The sequence below is a fragment of the Fistularia commersonii genome, chromosome 36, assembly GCF_037954325.1.
Source record: "Fistularia commersonii isolate RoL2024-O1a breed Wild chromosome 36, RoL_Fcom_v1.0, whole genome shotgun sequence".
Taxonomy (NCBI): domain Eukaryota; kingdom Metazoa; phylum Chordata; class Actinopteri; order Syngnathiformes; family Fistulariidae; genus Fistularia; species Fistularia commersonii.
The window spans coordinates 4,060,240-4,070,000 of record NC_141319.1 but is presented as its reverse complement, the minus strand read 5'-3'; the positions used below and the strand labels follow the sequence as shown (position 1 = coordinate 4,070,000).

General features: G+C 49.0%; 1 protein-coding gene across 1 annotated transcript in view; it reads left to right on the top strand.

The window, feature by feature from the left end:
* The window catches only part of LOC147213388 (forkhead box protein N3-like), a 69,045-nt gene that overhangs the window by 2,851 nt on the left and 56,433 nt on the right, over nt 1–9,761 (top strand). The window lies entirely within an intron of this gene.

Here is a 9,761-nt window from a genome sequence, read left to right as displayed (position 1 = left end):
TACGGAGAACGGCTGGTTTGAAAACTCCGGTTCTGCGCGTGTCGGCCCTTTACGTTTCGAGTTCGCTCGGCGACGACGTTTCCGGCCGAATCGTCATTTATCCGTTTATCGACTCGATCGATTGGTTGAGAAGGAAGTAGGAAGTTCTGTTCTTGTTCCGGTTGGTCCAAGTATGAGACAGAAAAAGACGAAAGTGGCCGCTCAGTGCCGAGAGGAGGTTCCCGCCTCCGGTGCATCTTAAACTTAAAGGTTTTAAACAATCAAACTGGGCCGTACTCTGGTTCTCAAAGTAAAACTGTAATCGATCGACACTTTCAGAGTTTCCATCATTTGCCTTAAAATCCAGAAGCATCCAAGGCAGATACATATTTTGGGGAAATTGTGATATTTGCAGTCACGGAAGCCAGAAGTGTTTGTGTGTGTGTGTGTGTGTGTGTGTGTGTGTGTGTGTGTGTGTGTGTGTGTGTGTGTCACAGAGGAGTTCTACAAGACTCGCCATCCCAAGCTGAGATTGGCTAGCATGTTAGCCGGTAGCAATGAACTCAGCAACAGTTTGTAGTACTTTAACCTGACAAAGAACTACAAATATGGCCCTTTGGCATGACTGGGTTGGTTCTCGGGCGCCGTCAGAGACCGGCGTTGGATCCTCGGTGGATTCCTCTGCCAGACGGTCGTCTGAGTCTTAGTCGCGATCGTCTTTTTATTCGTCCGGAAGCGAAAGCTGGCCTGTCGGATGGAACATACCCACCTCGAAATGAACAGTAAAACTTCATGTTTGCCTCTTTTTCCTAATTTTTTCCAAAGTTTTTAGCACCTCCTCAGCCAGGACCCCGTGTGCCGTTCACTGAATCCCCCCAGAGGTGGAAGACCTTTGGTCACCGTACTTGTACACCAACATGTAGTAGCGTTGTGAAACACGCAGACAAACTCAGCACTGGTGGAGGAAGTGATTCCCTGTTAGCAGCGCTAATGCTAATGCTAATGCTAATGTATCATCAGACTTGTGTGTGTTGTTTATATATATATATATATATATATATATATATATATATATATACCCACAATGTGTTGGTTATCACAGCACAAGCTGTACCCAGGCTCTTGTAGCGGGGAAAAAGAGCTATCAAAGGGAAAGCTGTCACGCCCCGGATCTCGCTCTGATACACAGCGAGCAGACGTCCAATCATCCGACAGATTCTGGGATGTTGAAAATTTTTTTTTTTTTTTTTTTATTGGGAAGAGGCGGAACAGCAGAGGCGAGTTGCCTCCGTACTAGCCTCAACTTGCACGCAGTGGAAGTGACTTTTGTTTTTGTTGTGATAAACTGGAAGCAGTTGCTTTTAGCTTTCAGGGCCTCCGTCAGCCGACCGACCGGAACGGAACGGCGAGGAGGAAGCGGCCTCTCGCCGGCGGAGCGAAGTTTTTTAGAAGTCATGACGGTCAAACGTGACCCTGCGGGACATCGGCGCATCGGCGTACTTTCCATTTAAATAATAGTATTAATAAACATCGAAAAATACCCTAAAATCCTCTTCCCTGTTCAAGACAGCTTCAACCGGACGCCGCCGTCTTTATCAGCGGTTGCCGTTCTTCTATAACCGTTTGAGCTCGCCGTGGAAAAAGCCAAGATGCGCCGCCACAGTGGCGCCGCGCTCTTGCAGGTTTATGCAAAATTCAAAGGAATTGATCGGTTTATTTTGAAGCCCTTTGATCGATTAAATGTTTTGCGTGTATCTTGACCCGTCACGTGATTGGACGATAAACAGTGTCTGTCAATCATCGCCGCTTTATCGCCGGCACAGAAAAAATACTCATTTACAGTTAACGGTTCAAAGAGTGTTTGTTATGTTTTATTTTTTGTGAAGGATCACACACACACACACACACATGCACAGGTCTCAGTGCAAACACACTTATTATGATTATGATTAAAATATTAACATCATCCGCCCGGTACGTTTGCGGTCTACCGCGTTTTTATTTTTTTCAGATCTGGTTCTAATGCCCCTCCGTCCCTCCCCAACCATCTGCAGAAGCAATCCTGGAGATTAAAAGTGCTGATGCTATCAGTTGTTGCCGTAGGGTGCCATGGCGACAGCGATGGTTCCAGGCGCAGCTGCGGCATGATGCATCCGCGGGAGGAGCGGCCTCCGCGCACCGGATCGCAGCTCCACTGCCGCCGCCGCCGCCGAGGGCCGATTCCCGCCGGATCCGCGTGCAACTAAATATAGTCAAACTAATTAACAAAACATTGTTCGTGTCATTAAAAAAAAAAGAGAAAGGAAAAAAATGATGGATCCTCGCGAGTTAACAAGCACCGGACGGGGGGGGGACAAGCTTTTCCAGAAGCTCTCCGCCGATTGGAGATGAATCAGCCCAGGGATGCGTCACTCGGCCGCCTCACGCGCGGGTCATCGTCCTTGCAGGGCAGATTTTGACCTATAATGACCTTTAACCCCGCGAGATATTCAAGAACCCCCGCGTGAAAGGAGGAATCCAAGCGTCCCCGACCCCGCCGCTGCCAGGAGCGCCGGTATTACGATCATTTACGCTCCCTGTTTATCATATTTTTTTTTTTTTTTTTTTTTTTTACGAGCGTTGGGTCTGCCGTACGACCTTGGTTGCTATGACAACTGACCCTGGAACGGGGCTGGCTTAACTCTATTAATTCCTTCACGGCTTCTCGCCCGGGAGGGTGAACTACGGCTTGTCAGGCGTGGTCGTGATTGACCTGTTGAAACGCCTCCCGGTGCCGCCTCGGGAAAAAACAAAAAACAAACAAAAACAAAACAAAAAAAAAAAAAAAAAAAACATCGCCTCCGAGCTCTGGCGAACTTGACCGAAGGTCACGTGGCGTGAAGAACTTGTAATTCCATCACTCGTCTTGCCAGCGTCACCGGAATAACCTTTTTATCAGCAACAATCTCCCAAGACGTCATTTGGCATTTTGCTTACTCGAGGGCTTCCTGCAGGGCAAGCGGTCACATGACCGTCAGACCGCCATAAGTGTCAGCGGGCTAGTTTAGATGTGTTTTCAGTTTGGACAGGTATTTTCTGCACACACATATTTACAAGAAGAACAAATCCTCTTTTTTGCCCCGAGCAGTACAAACTCCACGACACGTCGGCTTGGATTGGAAGCCGCTGTTGTTGTCGGTGTCGTTTCACGAGATTTTCCGCGAATTAGACGTGCTTTATATGTGGTTTCCGGCCTAACTTATTCATTTATTATCTACACTGCGCTGCGGGTCGTGGCTGCAGCTTCTCCCAGCTGTCACCGGGCGAGAGGCAGGAACATACATCCATTCACTCTGCCATTTACATCCCACATGAAGACATGTGACCATTCACTCTCTCATTCACACATCATGTGGGGACGTGCAAGTATTCACATGCAAATCATACAGAGACAAACAATGGTTCACTCATTCGTTCTTACATAAGGAGACAAATAACCATCATTCACATGTCTTCTAGAGAGCATCCATCGCTCTCTATTTAAACATCAAATAGAGACATGCAACCGTACACTCACTTATTCACATGTCTTGGCAATACAGGATATGCAAACCAGGGTCCTTCGTGATGTGAGGCTAAAGCGCTAAACACTGCGCTAACACGGCTAACTACATTAAAATTTCCCAATAAAAAATGTATGTAGGGGTGTTGACTTGAGCACAACCACCCAGTCCCTCCACCATTTTTCTATATTAAACAATTATATAAGTTTTGCATTTGGTAGCCGCCCTTTTTGATATGGGGGTTCCGCAATATTCGCTATGTTTAATCCTACTGTTGTTGCCCACATCTGAAAAATGTCTGCCCGTGGGTGACGCCCATGCATGTGAATATGTGTGTGTGTGTGTGTTTGTGTGTGGCACAGCTGAAGAAACTCCGAGTTAAGAGAGAACAATGGTGGCGGCGTGAACTTTGGGTACTTTTGTAAAAATCTATCTAGCATTCAGGTCACTTCATTCCTCCATCACGGCGATGATGGTCGCTCAAGGAGATGCTAACGGCGTCCAGATGAAACGGGCTCGTGTTTCGCAGGCCGTCGGTTGATGATAACGCCTCGAAAGGCGACGAGTGCGAACGAAACGGCGAAATCCAAACGAGGATGTCGTGCGTTTCGGACGGTTTCAGGTCGTGGAGGGTCTCAGAGCGCTGAGACAATCCATCCATTTATTATCTGTACCGCTTATCCTGCAGTCAGGGTCACGGCGGCGCCGGAGCCTTTTCCCAGTAGTGGGGTTCACCTCGGACCGGTTGCCACGTATAGAGATACGCAGCCGTTCATTCAGGCATTCGCACGTCACATTGAGAAATAAAACCATTCTCTCGCTCATTCACGCAGTAGATAAAGACATTCACCCTGTCATTCACGCGCCAGGGCTATTTGGTCCTTTTCGGCACGGTTTCTCAGCCATATCCAATGACGGCGTGCTAAGCTAACATGTAGCCATTAGCGCCGGATGCATTATTGGGGTCAGCTGGTTTGAGAAGGATATCATTCACAGATTTTGGCCTTTCCTCCTCCCGCCGTCTAATAATTTCCCCGTTTATGGCGGCGAGGTCGGAGCTTTCAGACAGACCCAGGACCCTTGTTCCCATCACTTCCTGTGTGTGTTTTCCTTTTTATGCTAAGCTAAGCAAGCCTCCTTAGGGCTCCAGCCTCATGTTAAGTTTACAGACATGAGAGGCTTTTCTCATTTAACCCTAGTCAAGAAATTGAATAAGCATATTTTCCATAAATCATTCATGGGCTTTCTCCAAACCGCTCACGCAGCACGAGCGGGGAGCGGCCCTCTCAGCTCACTCACAACCTTTTGAATATCAGCGATGAAGTGTATTGATCTACATTAACAGTGAGCCGGGGTGATTTTATTGATATCGGGAAGCGTAAAGAAAATGTATCTTAAATGGGATTTGCTTTCGGCAGCCAGGGACAATCTCTCTGTCATTTTTTTTTTTTTTTTTTTTTATTCACAGTCAAATCAGTAAATGCGGGGGATGAATAGAGTCACAGACGCGCCGACGTACAAAAAAAAAAGACACGCAGCCGACCCAATTTGCGTGCATGTTTTTATCCTTACGCGGTGGCGGCGGCGGCGGCGGTGGCTAACGTGCTAAAACAACCGCCGGAGTTTAAAAAGCGGCGGCTGCAAAAATCGCAGCGGAAAACACAGCCGGTCTAAGTGGCCAAGATGGCTGAGGAGAGCGATGCTCCTGCGAATCCCCCAGGTTATAATTGTCTTCAATGGGCCTCCTGCTAATTTGAAATGGTTTCATTGTCCACAGTGGCGGGCACCTCCGCTCAATTAGCCTCCCTCCGCCCGGTCTCGCTGAGCTAACTGGCGGTTGTATCCTCGTGCCGCGCGTTCGTGCGCGGACGCTGGTGAAAAAAAAAAAAAAAAAAAAAAAGAGCAGAGCCACACGCGCGCTAACTGACATCCAGAGACGTCAGCGAGTATAAAAATAGAGATTACAAATGGAGGGGAGGGGGAGAGGGTGGCGGTGGGACTGCGGGGGGGGGGTTATGTTTACAAGGGGTGATGTAATGTTTGCTATTAATCCCTGATTGACCAATGGGCAGGTAACCGTGGCAACTACCGTATTAGCCTCCCCGGATTCGGCTCTTGTTGCGTTCTTTTTTTGGGATGCTTTTTGAAAGAAGCTGCAGGGTCGACGGAGTTCCTGTTTATTTGTGTGTGTGTGTGTGTGTGTGCGCTCAGAGGTGCAGGAATGCACAGAGTGATGCTGCTCTGGTTGCCAAGCAACACAGGAATGTGGGTGGAAGGATTTCCTGTCCTAAGGAAGCTTTGTAAGTGTTGGTGCGTGCGAGCTTGTGTGCGTCGCATGCGTGTTTCCACTGCGCACTCCAGCATTGTGTGTGTGTGTGTGTGTGTGTGTATTTAGTTCACTCTTTGCCTCAAGTCGAGTCACAGAGAAAAGTCACTTAAGACATAAACACAGACTTTGTGAATACACTGTATACACACACATACATACACACAAAAGGCAAAAATGCCCTTTCTAGTCTGTTGAGTTTGAATTTGTGTTGCGTAACCCTCCCCCCCTCCCTCCGCCCCCCCGCCCCTCGCCGGCTCGGGCTGTCAGCGCCCCGTCTCCTCCTCTTCCTCCCGCTCCTCCTCCTCTTCCTCCCCGTCTCCAAACACTCTCACCGTGACACAGCCACTATGCTCACGCCAGGCCGCCTCCTGCTAATGATGTCATCAGCGCGCCTCATTTTTATTTCCTCTCGCTTACATGAGATTGCAATTATGTGTTCTCGCTCCGCTCGCGATCACAAAAACACACACACACACACGCACGCCACGGCTGTCCTGCAGGCGTCGGACCCCGTGATTACGTAATTGACATTGAGTGAATGGGATGACGTCAGCTTGGCTCCCGCGTACTGCCCTGTCTTTCTGGCTAGCTACAGTGATGTCACAAGCGGATGCAGCCATACAACGTGTGTGTGTGTGTGTGTGTGTGTTGGCATGCGTTGCGATGTCTGGAGACAAAAATGACCTCAGGAGCAATACGATTTATATAATAGCTCACCCCCCCCCCCCTTCCCCACACACACTTCCTGCCGTCTTCCACAGGAAAGGCTCCACTTCTAATAGATACTTTTAATAGGTCTTTAGGTGTCGATCTTTGCAGCCAGTGGTATTTACAGATGTTCCTGCAGCTCAAGCAGAATCCCGCCGCCGCCGCCGACGCTTCAAACGCACGCCGACGGGCCTCTAAGCCGGCGACTCCCGTCACCTTGTTGCCGCGATAGCCGCTTGACCTTTGCTGATTCCTACAAAAGTGGGAAAGTGCGAGTCGGTCCTTGAGTGCGCTGAGAGCCGGGATGACACCGGCGTGTCTCGGAAGATGAGTTACCGGCCGGTTGATGTTCCAGAGAAGGATAAGTCACGCAACGGGGAAAGAGATTTGGGGGCCGGCTCTTTTTTTTTTTCTTTTTTTTTTTTTTTTATAGCGTTCTCCAAAAAATTTTTATTTGAACTCGCAGCTTCAAGTATGGCTTTTTAAAAGCAAAGAGGTGCATCTCGCGGCCTCGTAGACCGCCTGTTGTGCTCTTGCAAGACCGAACTCTCGGCCGGTGCTGTATGATGGACCGACACACACACACACACACACACACACACACACACACACACACACACACAGAGACTCACAAAGACACACAAACACTTTGTCTTTCTGTCATCTCCTTCTTTTTCTTACCTCAAACTCTCAAACTAAAGGGAAATCACACCGCGCAGTGACTTTACTGGTTTATGAAGCTGAGCGTGTGCACCAACACACACGCACACACACACACACACACACACACAAACACAAGATTTTCCCAATAACTGATTGGCACGAGTTTGGCTCCGTTTGGGCCAAAACCACAAACAGTCTCCTGTACATTCCACCGACCGCACAGCATCTCAACCGCGAACACAACAGTTTTGATATCAACACATAAACATGTACAAACACACACATGCATACACACACACACACACACACACACACACACACAAAGGAGTCTTACAGCCTTAGTCAGCGTCTGTGTGTCCATGCGTGGGCCTGTTCCCTGGCAGCATGAGGGGAAAAAATACCTTCCCATATGATGTAAACACCAAAGTCCTTGGTGTGTGTGTGTGTGTGTGTGTGTGTATGTGTGTGTGTGTGTCCGTGTGCATGTGCGCGCCTGCATGCTCGTAAGCATGTGTGTGTGTGTGTGGGGTGTGTGTGCACGACTGGCATTCTCAGAGATAGGGTTCACTCTCTATGACAGTTTTCCAAATGATTCCGCAACACTGTGCAGTTTATTTTTAAAGATACATTTCTCCGCTGCCCCTGCTTTTGTTCCACCGCACGCGCTCAGAAGAGACCGCCGTGCGACGTCCTTCAGAAAAATAGCAAACACCCACGAGCGAGGCTTTTAAAACCCCCCGATTTTCCAGCGTGACATAGTAAATAAGATGTTAGTAATTTCTCGACGGCGGACGCGACGACGGGCCGGGTTCGGACGGGAATCTCCGCGACGTTTTGCAGACGACGCCGTGATCGGCAGCGAGAGCAGGCGGAGGAACGTCTAGAAGAGGCGGAGGTACGGAGCCGGAGGGGTGGATGAAGGTCAGACGCAGCGAGGGAGGATACATGTGTGAAGGAGAAGGACTGGAGTGGAACGGCGAGGCTGCAGGGAGATAAAGAAAGTTCCTCAGGGTTAACAGTCCAGAGGAATGGAAGGCGTGGAGATGAGGGGAAGAAACGGGTGGAGAAAAGTGAAGGTGAAGACGGGCAGGTTGTCTGGATTGGAGATGAAGATGCAGGAGGTCGGAAAGGATCGGGAGCGAGTCCGAGATGGTGGAGATCTGGGGAGAAGGATGCTCGGGTTGGAAGCCTAGAAGAAGATCGAAGAAGTTAGTAGCATACAGAGAATGGGGTTAGACGGAGGCAGATGATTGGCTGCGGTGACCCCGGAAGGGAGCGGCCAAAAGGGAAAGAGGAAGCTCTGACATACCGCAGACATAAAGCAGACAAAGCGAAACCCAGTGGATCGGAGACGCGGGAAGTCACAAACTGTTTGCCAACGATAGATTTGGAGAAACGTTCCTCCAAATTCTAGAGTTTTTCCGCCTCTGGCTGCGCGGTCGCTTCCTCTGTGACGGTCGGATCTTTTTCGGGAGCCGAGGGTTCGTTCCGGCGGGAAAGTTCGGCAGCCCGTCGTCGGAAAAATTAATAAACCTCAACATTTTCTGAAGTTTTATGAGGATAACCAAAGGATCGATACGATCGGGCGTCCTCGTTTTACCGTCTCCGTTTCTGCCCATAAATCTTTTTGGAACGGTTGGACTTCTGAATCTTTTACATACAAGGTCCTTTGATTGGCTAATGGACAAACTTTGGAAACCTCTGTTTGCGTTAAATCAATAATGCTAACAAACTTTAAATTATCCCACGCAGGGTTTTATACATGTATCTATATACCTGTGAGGACAACATGCCATGGTCGAATGCTTAAGATTGTAGATTCAAAGCGTTTATTGTCACATGCACAGCGTAGAAACATGTTTCTCTGAACAGTGAAATTCCTACTTTGCTGGATACGAGCTGAGAGGAAGAGCGGATAAACCGCAGGAATATTAGGAGAAATACGCCGGCGCGACGTCACCCGAATCATGTGACATGATTGTAGTTTGATGTTCGCTGTTGATGGCATCGGAAAGTAAACAAAAGAGCCGGTCGAGGCGGAGAGTGGACGAAAGCTACGCTAAGCTAAAGAAGCCGGTCGGCGGTTATTCGCTGACGACAGCCCAGAGTTCGCACGAACGTCTGCGTTTCGGGACGTGATGTTGGACTTTGAAACGACGTGCAACGGCACCTTCTCCGGGTTTCTGCCTGGTGCGTCCTCACCACTGTCGCCAAGCGCTTGCTCGCGGGAAAACGTTGTGTTTCCGTTGATCATTTAACCCTCATATTATGTTAAGGGTCAATTTGACCCATTGGGTCAATGGGTGAAATGGGTCAAATTGACCCTTAACATAATATGAGGGTTAACAGAACGTGACTTGCGGGCGTCGATCCAATCATACGGTGGACGGTACGCTTCTGTGATCGCTGTATATGTGCGAATGCAGTCTAGTGTAAAGCGCTACGAAATCGCGAGGTTCTCCGTACTTTGAATTAACTGAAAAACACAACTCGGGCGCACACAAAGGGGGACTGAGGCCGAGAGGCCAGATCCTCACTTG